Below are 17725 nucleotides of genomic sequence, written 5' to 3' on the forward strand. Positions count from 1 at the left end.
TTGACCACACATCGTTCTATACATATTGAAGTACGTGTACATGTCACGCATTGCTGTATGACTTGCTGTATGTGCGGGTTATAGTGCCACACCGCTCTGTCACTAAAGTTGCTCATACCTTTTCTTGCATTCTTGACAAGGTTATTCTTCGGAATTTTGAAAATGTAAGCCCACAAACAAGTGTCGATAACACCGACAGCGCATACCTGCCATGTTGAATATTCTGAGATTGAAATAGTAAACACGTTTTTTGCGCAAACGTAATGGGACAAAGAAAAGGACGACACAAGGACGACCACTCATCCTTGTGTTGCCGTTTAACTTGTTCCTCTATATTTGCGCACACATTTTTAAATAATGAATCTGTTCAACTAGGCCGACTCGCAGTTATTAAATAGTAAACGTGCCAAAATATACCAGGAACCTCATAATGTAGTTTTTTTTTTGCGTGGCTGTGCGCAACTTTTGGGATCGGCTCACGCTAGAGGTGGCGTTTCTACCAGAAGGCTCCTCTTAGTGTATAGCATTCACTTCCTGCATTTCCCACAAAACATGGTTGCATCAGCTGCAGTTGCCTCGAAGCGTGAAAATAAGTTGGGAACCTTTGAATGCTATCGTGTTTCGGTCTTAAAGACGAAGCTTAAGCACCCACAAAGTTTTTGCTGCATTAATAATAAAAGCCCTAAATTATGCCACTGCGTCACCTATGCTAAGCTCGCTTACATAACGTCAAGTTGGATATGGCGATTCTTTAAATATCCGAGGATACCTAAGCCCTGCATGCGATTTGCGAATGCGGAAGCATTAATGCTCATTTGAACGTCGCTGAGTGAACCTTCGAGTTAACTCCTCACGGGCAAGGGAATGCACTGAGACACGCCTGGGCAACGCCTCGTAGATAGCCCAAACAAGGTGAACTTCGATACGTGACATGCTACCTTGCCCTACAACCCAAGAATCTGAAGTGGATGCCCCGAGTTAGCTGCGGTGAGGTTGACGTCAGTTTTTGTCACACTGAACTTGGAAATGAAAATTTCGCTCCAAGCAGCCTAGTATCATAATGCAGAAGGCACAGGCCTGTTATGTTGGAGGCGCTGGTTTAGCTCAGTGGGCAAGACACTAAATTTTAAGCATGAAATTGCATGTTTGAAACACTACTTCGAACATTTTTCTTGCAAACTTATTTTTTGCTTTCTTTCTGTATTAATTTCTTTTGAGAAATTAAACAGGCGAAGTGAGGACGCAGGCTACTGCTTGCGCGGGCAAGGAACGCCCCTAGAACACAGTTAGGCACCCGAAAACGAAGGTGACAAGGCGTCACGGCGACCCCCTCTCCCTTCACGAAACACCTCGCGCGTCATCCCGTCTGTAGGTGTTCCCTTCACACGCTATGCTCCGTCGAGGCACGCACGTTATGTGGTGTCGGAGCAATTCGCATTTGCTCCGACACCACATCAGTTGCAACGTCATTTCGATGCCCGTGGCTCCCGTTAGAAATTTCGTAAATGTCCTGGCCGGTTTACGTATTGATGCGGCACAAACAACTTTATTCAAAACAGCAAATGAGGAAAAACGTTCTCATGTCGGACATATGCGGAGTGACATGGCTGAGTTAACAGCTGGTTTCTGCACAGAAGACCACGGTATTCTCGTTAAACTTCAGCCCGCTCCTTAAGCATGACGCTCGTGAATGTTTGTGGGAATGTTGCAATTGGTGAAATGGTGTAAAAAATTTTGTAAGCTGCGAAACCGCAGCTTGTCGCAGTTTCAATTGTTAAACGTAGTGGTTCATAGCAGGTTTCCGGCCAGCTTTTCAGATCTCCAAACAATGATCCGCGAATGATCAGTGACTTCCTTGGCTTTCGCAGCACACGTCGCTGCAGGTGACATGTGCGCTCTCACTGCGGCAGTTGTCTGGGCCAAGATCTTCCTACTCGTCTCGTGCAGAGGTGCGTGCTCGGGCCGTAGTCGTAGCCTGTGGCTAGCTCCGTCGTCTAGGACGACGGTAAGGTATTTTGATGGCTGGTAGGGTATATTCGGTCTCCACGAAGCACCTTTACTAGACATCACGTTGTAGAATGTTACAACACAGTCAGAAGAACCATGAGGCATTAAAGACACTTTACTGGGAGAACCAGAACCAACAAAACAAGTTACATTCGGGCAGAAAAATAGTGCCGCGTGCATGAGTCGATCGTCGAACAAATGATTTGCGATTAGGCAGCGTCGGCTATTCTCACAATATTCGTAGAGGATTCCAGCGTGATCGTTGCTGCTCGCGTGTCTTCTGGAATTCGTAAGTGTATTTTCGTTGTACATGCAATTTGATTACAAGAGGCTCGACTACAAAATAGGAAGACGCTATAATCAACGAGAATATTGCAGAATGTTCTGATACATGCTGGTACCCCATGCGCTGAGCTGCAGCTTAACGTATGTTTTTCGGTGAAAAGCGTTCACAGGAAAAAGATATAGAAGTACGTGGGTCAATAATATAGCTAAAAACTACAACTCAATCGTTGTGTCATTGCCCGTAGGGATACGTTTGTCACATCAGGCTAAATAATTCCATAGCTGTAACTAGAGTGGAGCGCACGTCCAAAAAGATGACTTCCAAGTGAATGAGAAATTGAGCTTTAAAATTGACTGAGGTTCCACCTGAATGCAACAATAACTGAAATATTTGTAGTCGAAGAACATATATACTTAAGCTCCAAAGGATTTTAGTCCAATACAGTCTGTTGTCATCAGGATGATAAAGCACAAAATTTTCGGTATGACTAGAGCCAAAGAGAGCACACAAAAATACGTGCATTGAGCACCATTGTATGGCAAATAAATTCCCCCATTCCTGTGTCTATATATTGTCGCAAAAACAGTATCTGAAAGGCAGCAAGGCCTAAGGATCTCAATCATCATGAGAGATTAGTTGTTAGTTGAAAAGAACACTGTTTCCTTTTTTAAATGGCTCCTAATGAGTGGTGCTGCATTCTATTCGAAATGCAGAATGTATAAAGGACGGTGAGGTATAGCTTGTTTTCTATTACACTGTCAAAACGCTTGCACGAAACTAAACGAGGTGTCAGGATCTTGTGCGAATGTTTCAACCTTCTATTAGCCCGAAACATCAAATTGCAGCCCATTATGCTTTGTTTAGAAATGAGTTTGCTAAAGCTGCTTTCGCAAACAACGTAGTTCCGCAAACAGTGATTTCTAGCCAGGGTCTGCAGCATCCCATATTCTGCTGGAGACGTTTTCTCTCGTAATTTCAAAAAAATTAAGCGGCTTATTATAAGTCTCCCATTTCATTCAGCAGTTTTGAGCGTTAAAGAAAGCCCGTCTCTCTACACGATGAGTTCGGTTAGTTGTCACCCCTGTGGATTAATGCCAGCGTTATTTTCCTGCACGGATTCATGGTCACGTTCATATGCGGAAACCGTGGGCCATTTACTGCACTTGCGCCACTTACGTCACAATTTTACAACTGCATCCTGTATTCATCATGAGATGGACAATCAGTCCAGGTGCATCTCTAAACGAATCTCCACACAAGCAGCACCTGAAATTCTGACAGAGGTGGGTTCCGAGGTTTTCTTTCTTTGCGAACCGAAATTCACCCTGCTTGCGCTCTTACGGCATTTTAACCCCGTGAATTGTTCGGCAGTGATTTTTGAGATGACAGCTGCGCTTAAAGGCGACATTACATACGTCGCAAACAAAAGGTCTGTCATTACTGTGTGATGTGAGATGACGTTGAAGTTCCGCTTTGGTTATGAATGCCTTAGTACATATTTGGCAGATATGGGGTTTCACGCCTGTGTGAATCCGTTCATGAATACGCAAATTTGACTTCTGCGAAAATGATTTGTCGCATATTTCGCATTTGTACGGTTTCTCACCGGTATGCGTGCGGTAATGTCGAGTTAGAGCATTAGCACTGCTAAATAATTTACTGCACGTTTCGCATTTGTGGTTCGACTTCTTCACAGACGATTGATCACTTGCTCTGACACCGCAGGTTTCTTGCTGGTTTCTTCCTCCAGTTCCAGTAGCATTCCTGCAAGTACACGGACAAAGCAGCTCAAAATTGCTCACTCTATTTATTTGACGACAAAAACACATTTTTAGCAATTGAGAGTTTGGCATACGAAATCGCGCGTTAATTTTAAGGCGACTAGCTCAATTTCTGTGCTAAGTTGCTTCATTGATATTTAGCGCTCGATTTGGGCTCTAGATTGGCAGTAATTGAACGCTGGTGCTTTCGGTGGCCTGCCATGCTAAACTGAAAATAAAGAAGTTTCCTCGTTCGAGATGCAAGCATAACAGAAACCTTGCATTGTCTAATACACCATGTATAGCCTACATGAAACAGGGGCAGGAGAGTAGAAATATTTGTCAGTGATGGTAAGCTAAAAACCAAGCTGGTCTAAGTAATAAAAATACAAATCCATCTTCAACACGCTGTCAAGGAGTGTTCAGGTAAAGGTCCAGAAACCTTCCCTCCAAAGTGAGGCATTTGGCATTCAAAAATAATGTTTTGCGTAGGCTAAAATACGTCTCCATTTGATTGCGAAGCTCTTAATAACCAGCTCCTGTGGCGAGGTTCGGCGGCGTTACAGAGCGAACGAGCACAACAGCGAAAGATGAAATGGGCAACGTGGAGTGGCAGAAGACGCTAGCCTTGAACAGTCGAGAACCGGAAACCAATTAGAGCTGCCCCTTCAGTGACTAGAGCGCGGAAAATTAGTTTCATGGGGACCCATCCGAACGCTCGTTTTGTACTAGCATCTGGTCTCAGCCAGAGCGCTCATTTCGCGCTAAGATTAGCTCGTATCGGCTCTCGCTTTGGCTTTATTTAATTGCTTGGTTCGGTTGTCTTGGTCTTGGATTGTTTTCCAATGGGATTTTATGCGTGACGCGAATCGTTTAGGATTTTATAGAAGCCAAACAGCACCAGATATTAAACTTGATCCCTCGATCAGTTATTTACAAAAGACGTCGCAATTGACCTTTGCTGCGCGTCTCTCTAAAAAAATATGCCTCAATATACTGCGAAATGAAAACACGTACGCAACTTTTTTCAAACTTCGCATTAATTGCTGTTCTAATGGTCGGGGAATTTTTCAGCATGAATTGTACGGTAAGAAGAGTAAAAAAGTTCGCCAGGTTGTTACACTCTACTAACACCTGAAGAGGAAGGCCTGCTGCACAAGTGCTAATGCCCAAAACTGTATGATCTGACGGGTTAGACATAGTCAGCTGCAGTATGAAGTAAACGTTTGTGACTGTAGGTTTACCACCTAACGTCACATAAAAGCTAATGAAATACCTCAAGGTTATGCCATTCTTGTTTTCATTTGCTCTTTTTTTCGTCACACATTCGTTCGCACGTTTGATGGATGTTTCTTTCTTTAGTTCATATTCACCTATTACATCCTTGCTTGCTTATGGCGATGTGAGCCATTCCTGATGATGATTTTTTGCTCTCACTACAGCCGCTTTCTTGCGGGTATAAACCATTGCAACTAGCCACATGAGGCTCTCGTTTTAAGAAATAGAAATGGCGTGCAGGCAAACTATCCGCTTTTGTTCCGAGACGCGTGCGTGTACTGACAACCCCGTCCGACTTCATACGTCTAAACGCAAGCCGTACATATCGAATACGGAGAAACACTTCCGGGTTGAAGTTTTCCTAGAGTATTTGTATGAAGTCATTCAGCATTTCACTCACACTCAAACTGCGCACTGTTCCTGCCGAAGGCATTGAGCTAACTACAACCTAATCTACTCCCCCTTACGCAACAAGAACAGATAGGACAAATACTTCAGCGTTTTCATGTAGACTGGATGAAATATGTCGCCAAAAAAGTTAGTATTTTTTTCTCGTTAAGTTTACGAACGCTGCAAGCGTTGAGTTAAGGCATTGCTGGTGTGACATGTTTTCTAGCGTTTACTGTAGAAAAATACAACGTGCAGTTTAGCACAGACAGCGTGCAATCTATGTCTTTTCTACAGCCTATTGCTCGTTTTGAATGTCTACGCTAAGCACTAGATGAACATTGGTCGCTGTTCTTGTGGTAATGTGCTTTTTCTTGTGTTCTTGTATTTCTTCTGGTTGCGATTGTTTACATGGCTCAAGCACTGTTATGGTTCGGTGCGAGTCCTGTGGTGTTACCTTGCACGTCGTCTCTAATCATGCCAACTTGGCCGGCATCGATACCGGATTATTTAACGAAGAAATTATAACTATTAAACAATCAAATTTTCTTTGATAGAGCCAGTTAAATGCCGGAAAATCATTCTTCATTAATTTTACTTAGTCTTGCAAGTGGTAAATATTACGAAATAGACAAAGTTTAAAAAGAATAAACGCATAGACATTACAAAGGTAACTGCAGGAAAAATATATATATCGCAGCTCCATTACTTGCATCTCTTGGAGCATCCTAAGTGGAAAACTTTATTTATATTCATTTGCGGTTTCCTTGAAGTCGATACAATGTGTCCGAGGACTGGCGAATGATCTCCCCACAAAACACAAAATTTCAGAGTACTGTGTAATAGAAGAATTTTGAGCGCTCTAAATGTGTTATTTGCTGCAGGTGATTGAATCGTGGGTGTTTTCATTGCTGAGTTATAAAGATGTAATTTTGTTACCAGAGTTTCTTAACGCTTTTTTAAGTATATGACGAATCTGAAATGCAACTGCTTTTGTTACGACATTATCACATTTCTTAAAATTCCACAACCTTCGATACTCGCACAGTGTGTACAAACCACATTCATTTATATTTTCCAATTTACTTAGGTATGAGATCCTGAACTAAAGGTTTTTGTTTGCGCCAGCGCCATATTGTCTAAACAGCAGCTGATATTTGGTATTTAGGTCATCGCAACATTTGTCCCTCGTGCAAGAGCGTCAGTGCCAGCGTAAATCTTAGATGAAGTTTACAGAAAAACAGACATACCCTGTTTCAGCTCATGAGCATCGGTTCCGATTAGCGTCTCTCTTTCACAATCTTTCCATATTCCACAATGGGCAGTGTGTATGCAAGATACAAAACTGCAAGTGTACCGCAAATTGCGTGGTGTTAGCAGGATTGAAAATCGGGTGAGCTTGTGTAGCTTCGTGGTTACCGCATGGGGTGTGCACAGTGCCATGTGGTGTCTCGTCACGCTGTTGGAACCATGAAGCCAGTCAAGGCTGGCTGCAGCGGCCGAACACTCAAAACTGCTGATGCAGTAGCTGTTTCAGCCATCAGAGCTTGCCCTCCCAAGGAGGATTTACCCACTAGAGGCATATTGTTACATGGGTAGCCATTCCTGTCGTCCCTTAGTTGCGTTGCAATGAAACCTAAGGTAAACTTACGAGGCGCCATCTTCAGAATTGGCTGATGCTTCCTCCATGCCAGCGCGACTTCTGCTGGGCCTGGCGTTATGGATGCTCCTGATGGACCCCAGGTGCTGGCAATTTGTGGTGCCATTGTCAGTGACACCTGTGTGGGACAAAAGTATAGTAAAGGTGTTCATTCGTGGTAGTGCTGCGGCAATATATGGGAAACGAATATTTCAGGCTAACGGTGCAAGAGAAGAATCTCTCAGCGGTCGGGAAACTTTACGCCTGTTATTCCGTACGCGGTGCTTTTTGCTTTCTGCAACCATGTCTTCAATACATCCAAGAATTTCCTCGCGATGGGGAAGCCGAGCGCGATGGAGATTGCGTAATGTTGGATTCTTCTGGAGATTATTATGTGTCATCTCAAACCACGGGCAGAACAGGACATTGCCCGAAGTGGAAAACGACATGTCATTTTCGTGGGCGTAAAACCCTTGACCCAATATATTCTGTATTATCAAGTAATAAGTAGACTAGATGCCTCAGTGAGTTCTTCCTTATTGTTCATCTATTACGAGCAACAGACATAGCCTGACACAGACGACGACAACGGAAAAGTGAGAGGATGCATTTCTACCGAGGGATTTTAAATTTTATATGTGATGTACGCCCTTAATTTAATGACCTTCTATGACACATATGTGCGTCATGGAACGATGTCCGCGTCTTTCAGAAACTCGTTATACCAACCCGATTAGGTGAATCGAGTAGCCGAAGTTCATAAGCACCGGCTGTTAGCACTGCTTGTTTAGCAGCCATTTACGAGCGCTAAAACGGCTGCCCTCGCCAATATTCCTGTGTAGGTCATGAACAGACTATAGGACAACTTTCGAAAAGATTGCTCAGTACGAATATGTAAGAGTCGTATTGCAGACAGCACATTAGCTTGGAAAGAAATGCGGAAGTGTTAATTCACGGGTCAATCTCACTAAACTATCAAACGGAAAGCCACATAGCAGGTTAAATGTGTGGACTGCATGGTTAGCGCTGCAAGTGCGTATTGTGGCTAGGTGCATATCTTCCCTTTAACGGCGCAGAAATTGCGTGAAACAAAGGAAACCGTGAGAGCCCTTAAGTTACAATTAGCATTAAAACTTCAGTGGTGGAGGGTATTTTTAATGCATCTTTATTTACAATATGAAGGGGGGCGAATCTCCTGAGAAAGTTTACGGCAATACTACACCCACATGCCTTAGTGTCAATGCCTTCGAACGCTACAGAAAACATTCAACGCGGATTCCGCACCACAGGAAGTAAAGATTTGAGCTTCATCTTTTACTTCGACTGATCTACAGTGTGACAGCATAGGCGTAAGTTAAGGAACCCATTTTTTTATTTTCTGACATTTTAAACATCATTAGTCGCGCCGTTAAAGTCGCAACGTTCGTCAGGCCTGTGAAAGAGGTTCCGCAGATACTGGCAGAACGAATAATGCTTGACACATCCAAGGAAAGCTAATCCCGTTACAAAAAAGAATGGTCAATTTCGAAGGCGGGTGTTTCAGGATGACCTAGATTTTCTCGTTAAAACAGCGTTACAATTTGGAAGTAGTGGCACACTCATCGGAAATCATACGTAACTGTGTTTGTTACTCATTCAATACGAATAATGTTTACGTTTCAGTAGCGCATAGCTGGGATGTTTGGTGAAAGTTTATGGTAACCGAGCGCAAACATCTACCCAACAATTTTGTTTCTCGTTGCGTTTCATTTTCATTAACTCGTTAAGGTTGTTTATGCGGCGGCTGTGGCTTGGCTTCCTTGGTAGGAAAAAACCAAGAACTCCAATGGAAACTGTTGAGGGATTCCCCAAATTGCAAGCTATAACTTCTGCATTCGGCCGGAGCTGGATATGTCTGCTGCTCATAACATGCTATGGGTGAGCAATCGTCACACTGTGCCTACAACGTAAGAGCACCGTTAGGACCTTCCGGTATAGACATCTGAATCGCCGCGCTAATTACACATCACACACGGCATTCACATCAAAGCACTTGCTCTGTCAACCAGCTCGCTAGACCAATGGTCAAGCGATGATTCCATTTACAAGCGAATTAATCACTGCATGGAATGTACAGTCTCTGCTTCTGCTCATATCCTGTTGGAGCCTGCTTTACGAGCCCACCGATACAAGAACAAATTCATTCAAAAACCTCTACTGCATAGGTTATGAATGATTTTGCATATATTCGTGTAAGCACATATTTCTTAGCAAGGAAAGTTATAAGCTCGCTCTTTCGGAAACCTCTTGGCCTTGCTGGTAAAGTGCATCTTCATACACAGAAAATGTACGGCTACCACGGTAACATAGGGGCGATCCACCATATTTGTGGTGAAGGTGAGTGACAATCGCCTACGTACCGTCGACGTTGCAAGTCTCATCGGTCATCGGAGGGCGCTGCGTGTTCCTCCGGTAATGCAAGGCGTCCTCAGAAGTCCTACAGGTAACGTAGTATTGATCAGTCAGTTACCAGCTGTGAGAAAAATAGGTGAGATTGTCTTTATTGAACAACGTTCGGGAAAATGAAAATCATGTTTTGGAAACATGCTACTCGCAATGGTTCGTTCCCATAAAAGACTGACTATACTGGCTGGCATAATATGAACGGCACACTCGGGGCAATTTATGGTGCAGAGCACTCATCAACCGTAGGCGAACTGGCGCGTTGACTTGCACGAATACTGTCAGTTTAACTGTGAAAGTACTTACAAAGTGTCCTATGTAGTTTGCAATTTAAAACGTTTACTCCACTTGCTACATTGGCAGAATTCTGAGAGTAATTTCGGAATAAAATATTTAAAAGCATGCAACATGTTTTTGTCATGAATAAAACAGGTTGAAGTATTACAATGACGATGTGCAGATGGTGTCTGCAATTATGATGCAAACCTGCGCTGATGCTAGAATAACCAGTATTTGTACCTCCCTGATGTGGTTCGACATCGCCATGGTGAATGGGGCGTCATGCGAATTGCAATCATGACTGATGGATCCGGCAGCTATGAGAAGTATCGGATCGCAGGTAATATTTAAATATATGGGCTCAAATGACTTGCTCTGAGGAATAAAAGCAGATTTCTGTCTCTTAGCCAAGTATGATTTTGCGTACTTGCGAACAAAATGACGATTTCTAATAAAGTAATGATGAACTAGAATGCACTCCATTATTATGTGTATTCAAGCGTTGCTAAGTTTGCTTCTGGGTCACTCGCCGAGCCCCTTTAAGAATTCTTCGAAGAAAAAAGTTTATTGTGAGAACGCATGAAAAACATCCTATGACTGAGACAATGCTTAGCCAGAAAAATAGCTGAAATGTGACGTGCTAGTGCATCTGTTCTCAAATGGTAAAGGGTACCGTAGAATACCATGAATTCCCACTTCTTTATCGTTGTGGTATTAGCTCACGACACTTTGCTCTTTGAAAAAAGAAAAAAACTATTTAAAACTAAGTAATCTATATTTAAGCTGTCAAAAAACAATAAAAGGAGAAAGAAACACCTTATTTAGCAACACAACTCCAAGCGGGAAAAATGTGCTTGCTTGCGCACTTGTCCTTAAGAAACACATTTATACGGAAGAACAATCGTCTTAAACCAAGTTGTGACTTTCCATGCACGGGGATTACGTTTTATTAATGTAAAGCTTTAAGGGGGCAGTAGCCACTTGGTCACATTTTTTTTGGTAATTGGCAAATGGCAGTATTGTTGTGCACCTTGACGAGTTGTCTAAAAAACGTATGGTTCGGCTCAGAAATTGTACAGTGCAGTTAAAACCAATTAAGAGGATTTTCTCGGAAGAGGAATGACCTCATAAAACGCATACCATTGACCAATTTTGACCATCCGAACTTCTGTAACGAGCACCTAAATGCATGTAATCAAGAGCCTGTTTACAGTGCGCTTTCATCGAAATACGGTGGTGCCATCTGGAATTGTACCCGGGGCTTCGAGCTATAGCACCCCATCGCATATGTACAATGCAAAAATTATACGTCAATGAAAAATATTTTCTTCTGTAAGTATACGTTTGATTTATGTTCTTCAAAATCTTAGCCTGAACGCTAAACAGTTAACACTGCGCTGAACATGGCAATAATTTCGCAGCGCGCTTGCGTCGACGCGTCTTGATCAAGAAAGCCTCCGATTTCAAAGCTCAAGCTCACTGTAAAAAACACCCGTTTTAGGTGAGACAAAATGTACAGATGTTAAAGCCTATTATATGGGTCGTCTATACGCGTAACACTATTCAATGAAAAAAATTTACAAGCCGTAAAGCTCACGTATTGTAGGCGCTCAAAGTACTTGAAGCATCCTGGGTACCGCCACAGCTTGTACTTGGTGTTGCTGAAATGCTGAAATCAAGAGGCGTGTATTCGTTGCTGCTTTCCTCAGCCATGCCTGATGTTCCAATGTCCTATAACTGGCATGTATTCTCGACTGCGCGTTGTTGAATCACTGCGCATGCGCTTTCAATGCCGAGAGAGAACGGAAACTAACGAAGCTTTTGTCACCTCGTGGTTTCGTACAAAATCAAACCGCACATCCGGAAAAGACTAGACGTTTGAGTCCGCTACTAGCTTGACACTAATTTAAAACTTTTTGAACGCCAGCAGAGGTGCCCCGATTACCCGTGCTATCTATCCGGCAAATCATATAACTAAAGCTCACTTACTACGAAAAAAAGTACACTTATCGGATGATGCCATTACTTTTCTTTCATGCTCCTCTCAAAGTGAAGTGCACATGTTGCCGAGAAGAAATTGTTGCTCGTGGAACCGCTCGTTTGAGCGCAGGAGGTATACAAACTAAGTTTGCCCCAACTAGCGCATGATTCCCAGATCTATGGTGGTGGTCTGCTGAGCAAGAAGTCGCGAAATCGAATCCGGGCGCCGGTGGCCGAATTTGTATGTGAGGGAAAAGAGAAAACACCCCGGTACTTAAATTTAGGTGCACATTAAGGAAGTTCCGCTGTCTCGCTGTTCCGCCGTTCCGCTGTCACATTAGTTCCGCTGTCTGGGCGAAACTGCACTTTTGTGTCTGCTTCTTCTTTGTCTCGTGTTGCAGATACCCGCCCGAGATCAATGCTTCGGGCAAGAGATTTGGCAAATAGCGCACAGTTTTCCACACTATATCCCCCAGCTACATGGGACGGAAAGACGCGGCCAGCGGCGCACCGTTGTTGCGCCGATCTTGCGCAACTGCGCATGTCTTCGGGAGGCTATAAGCAAGGTCGGTGTTTACCCACGTGCGCTGCAAGTTAAAGGAAACTGCTTCGCCCTGCATGAAGCTTCCCTCCGTCCGCTAGACAAATGGTTTCGCAGGCAGGCAAGTTATTGATTTAGGTATAAGATTTCGGCTTATTACCTGCGAGGTCGGCTGCAGGATCAAAGTGTAGCACACGTGCTATGTTTTATGTAACGACAATGGCTTTCTTTGACATCTCAAAACACGCTTGAATTCCATAAACCTGAAATCAAATTATAATCCGGGGGTGTTTATATGGACACGTACCTGCAGGTTCAACTTTAAATGAAATCTGTCCTTAATATAAGGTACATAATTCATGATTTAACTCTAAACATAAGCAAGAAATTTAAATATCTAGGTTTTTTTTTTACTTGTAATGTACGATAGAACAAGCATGTTAAATATATTGGAAATAAGTCAGCATGAGTATTGAGACTTTTGCGGCGCAATTATAGTCATTTACCGAGTAACTTAAAAAAGCCATTGTATTTCAGTCACCTGGGTTCAATACTTGAGTACGGATGTGTTTGTTAGGACCCGCACACATCTGAGCTTATAAACCCGGAATATGGCAGTTAGATTTGTCCTTGGTAACTATAGCCGGCAGCTTAGCATGGCAGAAAGCAAACCTAAACTTAAATGGCAAAAGCTGCAGGATCGTAGAAAGCATATCAGATTAAGATTTTTCATGTTCCTATGATTGAGCAGCGCGACCCGGACGAAGGACGAGAGGAAGTATACAATATGAGCGCAGCGTCCAGAGGAAGTCCAATACGAGCGCAGTGTACACCCTCTCGTCCTTCGTCCGGGTTGCACTGCCCATCCATAGGAACTTGTTCAATCACCAGCTCGCGAAACTTGCCGTATTAATTAGGATTCTTCAATGATATGTATTATTCTAAAACTGGTATGAACCGCATACAATATACCCAGGCATCACACTACATATCTAAGCGACGTGACCACTGTTTGAAGGTCAGGGAATTTTCTTGTAGGGGTGACGTCTTCCGTCATTCCTTTTTTTGTTAGAACTGTTCGAGATTGGAACAGCTTGCCATCGAGCACTGTATACATCACAGAAAATGATGCTTTTTTCCACGCATTGAAATAATTTGTTCAATATTTATTCAAGTCTGTAACCTACCTGCTGGAATGCCCTACGGGGCGATGGAAGTAGCAAATAAATAATAAATAAATAAATAAAATAATAAGATTTTTGTCCATAGCATTGGCTACGAGTCGTCGCGCGGTTACAACGTATTCCCGTAGTTTACTTCAAGAGCACTATGTGACTTGCCATCCGCTCCACATTGGAACATCATGGTTTTTTATTCTACAGTGTCACTCGCTCTAAGCAACCATTACGTAATATCGGTGAAGTTTACCAGTATTGTATTGTACTTGTTCTTAAAAAGTGTTTGTCTATTAACTGGTACTTTTTTCTAGCAAGCATAGGCCATGTAGCTTCTGTCTGTTGAGCGCTTTGGCGAAGTCAATTGGCATCTATGACATTTTTGTAGCAAACACGAGGTCGTACGAACGTGGTACAAGTGTAAGAAACGGCGGTCTTACTTGTACGGTGTTGGAACGCAGCAGAGCTTTTGTACTATGATTTCGGTGCATGCTAAAATGCCAGGACTCAGATTTTCCTCCGAACGCTACAATTAGGTTTCAATTGTGGCCCAGGTTTGGTTTGTGAGAGCGTTAGAAACACATTCATTATGTTTTACCTTCAGTGCACGAGGAAACAACACTGCTTAATTGTAGGTGAGTTATGAGTATTAGAGTTTACTTTTCAACCGTGATTCTCTTCCCATTTAGAGGTTTGCATATGACCCGTAGCATGCTTTACTCGTGTCAAAGTGAACTGAACAAGGCATTTTTCTTTATGTTTCGCTCCTGTAAGGGACACGTTATGGGTGCTATCTTGTTGAAAATAAAAAAGCGTGCATTAGTTGTTGCTTTTGCAGTAAATCAGGTATCCAAGCGCTGCGTAGCTTTAAATGTGTTTTACTAAGGGCGCACAATTTAGCTGGCCGTGCTGGGTGAATGGTGACTGCTACCATGAGTGAATTAAGCGAAACTAGTGCGAACATTCCAGCCGAAGTCGTTGTGAAGTTAACGATATGTATGAATGATTCGCAAGCTTTCTAACCCATTCCTCACCGAGGGTATGAACGCGTTATATGCGAGCAATGTTTGAAATATGTGAATCATATGCGTGGCACGTTTAATATATGTAGTTTATGTCTAGGCAGCTGAAGTTGTCAATGAAGCTGGTCAAGGGGCTGAGACCCAACAAGGTCACCCAAGCTTGCTGTTTTTCTTCTATGTTCTACCCGGATTATCAAAGAGGAATGATACAAAAATCACCAAGCTAGGTGTGCATTGTTCGGCCAGACAATAACGACGTCGGCTTGGGATGGGTGGAAGACATATGTTGCCTTGACCGATGGCTGGCCAACCATCGTTCTTCACACGATTGGATACCGCAGAAAAATGCTTCAGTAATCACAGAGATTATGAATCGTATTGCTAAGCAGGCCCTTCGGAGGCGCACTTGAACATACATGCACATTGCAGCATACTTTAAACGATTTTTAACCCTAGAAGCCGTGGGGGCCCTCAATATCATGTGTCCTTATTGAGGCAGCAGTGTCTTTTGCAAATATTAGGCTGGGTTATCGAAACGCAGTAAGCCATGGATCCATAAGGCTAAAAATTAGAGAAACTATACTGTGTGGATACTGTGGATATTGTGGATGCAGTGCGAGGACATGCCGCTAGTTGTATTTCTAATGCTTTGGCAATTTCTGTGCTTGCTTTCGATTTATTGGGACTAGTATGGGCAATGTCTCCGTAGTCAGCACGTTGCGTTTACGCTTAGCGCTCAGTATGCCAAAACCGAATGATTTATGGACCCCGCTCATTTTTTAAGCGTTAGTGTCGTCAGTATGGAAACCAACAACGTGTTTGACGAAAAGCAGGAACGAAAAGCCACTGTTATTATTCTAAAAAACGCAAACACATTTGAAAACACTGATGGCGTAGGCGTTTCCAAAATTAGAGGGAAGTGAGCGGACATGGTGCTGGCATTTTAGTCTATTTCATTTTAAAGCACTCCTCAGATGCTGAATCGAGCAGTAGACGAAGAAATCGACGGATGAATGGCAAGGAAGATTTTTTGTTACTTTGCGCGAAACAAGCGAAAACAACAATTGCAGATTAGAAACTGGTCTCAGTACCGGATTGTGTTTCGCTCCCACAAACTTGCGGTGCTCATTGCTCTCTGATTACGTAGTGTTCAGCGACATAGTACTGCAGTATATATGCAGTGCCTCTTACGAAGAATTAAGGTATATTTGTGCGATACGCATTTGAGAAATCTTGCAGTGGACAGCACTCCAATAAAATAGTGGTAGTATATTTCACGCACTCCAGAGACTTACAGAAACTCCTCTCTTCTTAATTGTACAGATTTGTATTTGTACTTCTTTGTACATTTACGTTGACTCTACCGACTGCAACATGTGGGGATCAAGGCACGGCTGCTGGATCAGTCGCTCTATGAAGTGGTTTGCGACGTCGCGCAGAGCATATTGCGCATAGGCTGGACGCCACAGTTGATGGTTGCCGCCGCAGTTTTATACACGGTTACTTCACTACGGTTTTAAAAAATCTGGAGGCATTTTAGCACATCCGATTCCAAGTCGTGTTTAACCAGTGGGACCCATAGGAAACATCTACCCTCAAGAAGCACTGGTATTTAAAGCGGATCAAAATAATAATCGGAGTCCAGTGGAGCTAAGGAAACGACTTTCAGGGTATTAGTGGAAGAAAGCAGGGAACGTATTCATAGGACCATATCTGTTAGGGCGCAGGTAGCTATACCAGGTAGGTATAGAGGTTTTAAGAAAGAAAAAATAATAAAATAAGTCGCAGGGGCAGAATGCTAGGATGATGCATATCTGTACAGTAGTTGAATTGATCAAGCAGGCTAGGTGAACAGGTGCCGCCGCCTTGTTTTGGAGTGGATGTCGATATATCATGGTCATCATCCTGTTTGCACTGTTTTTGCTTGTGCGGGAACATCAAGTGGAAGTGCGAAGGAAATGTTTTGCGGCTCTTTTCGCCCTTCCTATCGCTCCTTCGAGGCACCAAGTGTGTCAGGAAAACAAACGGTGCATTAGAAGATGCGTCGAGTGGCTTATCGTGTGCACGTCTCCTTGATTAACAGACATGCATTTGCTGCTCGATGATGCCTGCAGAAATGCGACCAGACACATCCTCTGCTTCTCCGAAAGGTGTCTCGAAAGTGCAAGTCCGACGACCCACAATAGTCTAGACGGCTTAGATGTGTTCGTGGCATACCTACAGTTGGTGCGTGCAGTTCTACGAGCCTAGTTTAAGAAACTCGGAAATTACCTTTCACAATCTGCCGCTGGAAGCTATCCATCGGAGTGCGTGTCAAGGAATCATTTCTGGTAAAGGGAAAATAAGCACAGCCAGTGCCAGCCTTGCTTTAGGACCATCGCCTGCACATTCAAACTTACAGAAACTGACTAGAGTGTTTGAATGAAACGAAAGACTCTGCTACAAAACACGGCACTCTCTCGGTGTGTACCGTCAGCGACTTCCAAAAATGAACCGCAGGTTCCCCAACACCACCGAGTAATTTTTCATACCTGACCTGGCACCTCTATGTAAACAAACTCAGCAGCAGTAACGCACGAGACGAGTTCCGAATTATGTACACTTGCCGAAGAAGAGTACGCGTGTGAGTCTTGCGACGTTGATAAGCATATAGAAGAAAATTCAGCTGCTAAATTTAATTATCGTGCCCATCAGCAGAAACTGCTCAATGAAGACAGCCAAACTTCGCTCTTTAGATTATGTTTCATAGCGGATGCTAAAGGGAACTCACGCCGTCTTCTGTAGCAAGGTCGGAAACTTAACAAGAAATTGAAAAGCTGCACGGAACCTGCCTTTCACTGAAAGAGATCACAGAAGCATGAAAACGTCCGGCGGTGGTAGCCTTGGATAAACATATTTAAAGCAAATGTAGAAGGTAGCAAGAACACCT

At 43.3% G+C, this 17725-nt stretch overlaps 1 long non-coding RNA gene across 2 annotated transcripts; it reads right to left on the reverse strand.

The window, feature by feature from the left end:
* Window positions 1-2102: 2102 nt before the first annotated feature.
* On the reverse strand, window positions 2103-11886 carry LOC139057599 (uncharacterized). 2 transcript variants are annotated; one of them, XR_011512933.1, is made up of 4 exons: window positions 11676-11886; window positions 9757-9869; window positions 7370-7496; window positions 2103-4057 (listed from the first exon to the last, which is right to left on the reverse strand). It is a non-coding gene; the product is annotated as an uncharacterized lncRNA (long non-coding RNA). The 2 variants fall into 2 exon arrangements; XR_011512934.1 differs by having other exon boundaries at window positions 9757-9833; window positions 11676-11882.
* Between the last annotated feature and the right edge of the window lie 5839 nt (window positions 11887-17725).

The sequence above is a fragment of the Dermacentor albipictus genome, chromosome 3 (genome assembly GCF_038994185.2).
Source record: "Dermacentor albipictus isolate Rhodes 1998 colony chromosome 3, USDA_Dalb.pri_finalv2, whole genome shotgun sequence".
NCBI classification, from domain to species: domain Eukaryota; kingdom Metazoa; phylum Arthropoda; class Arachnida; order Ixodida; family Ixodidae; genus Dermacentor; species Dermacentor albipictus.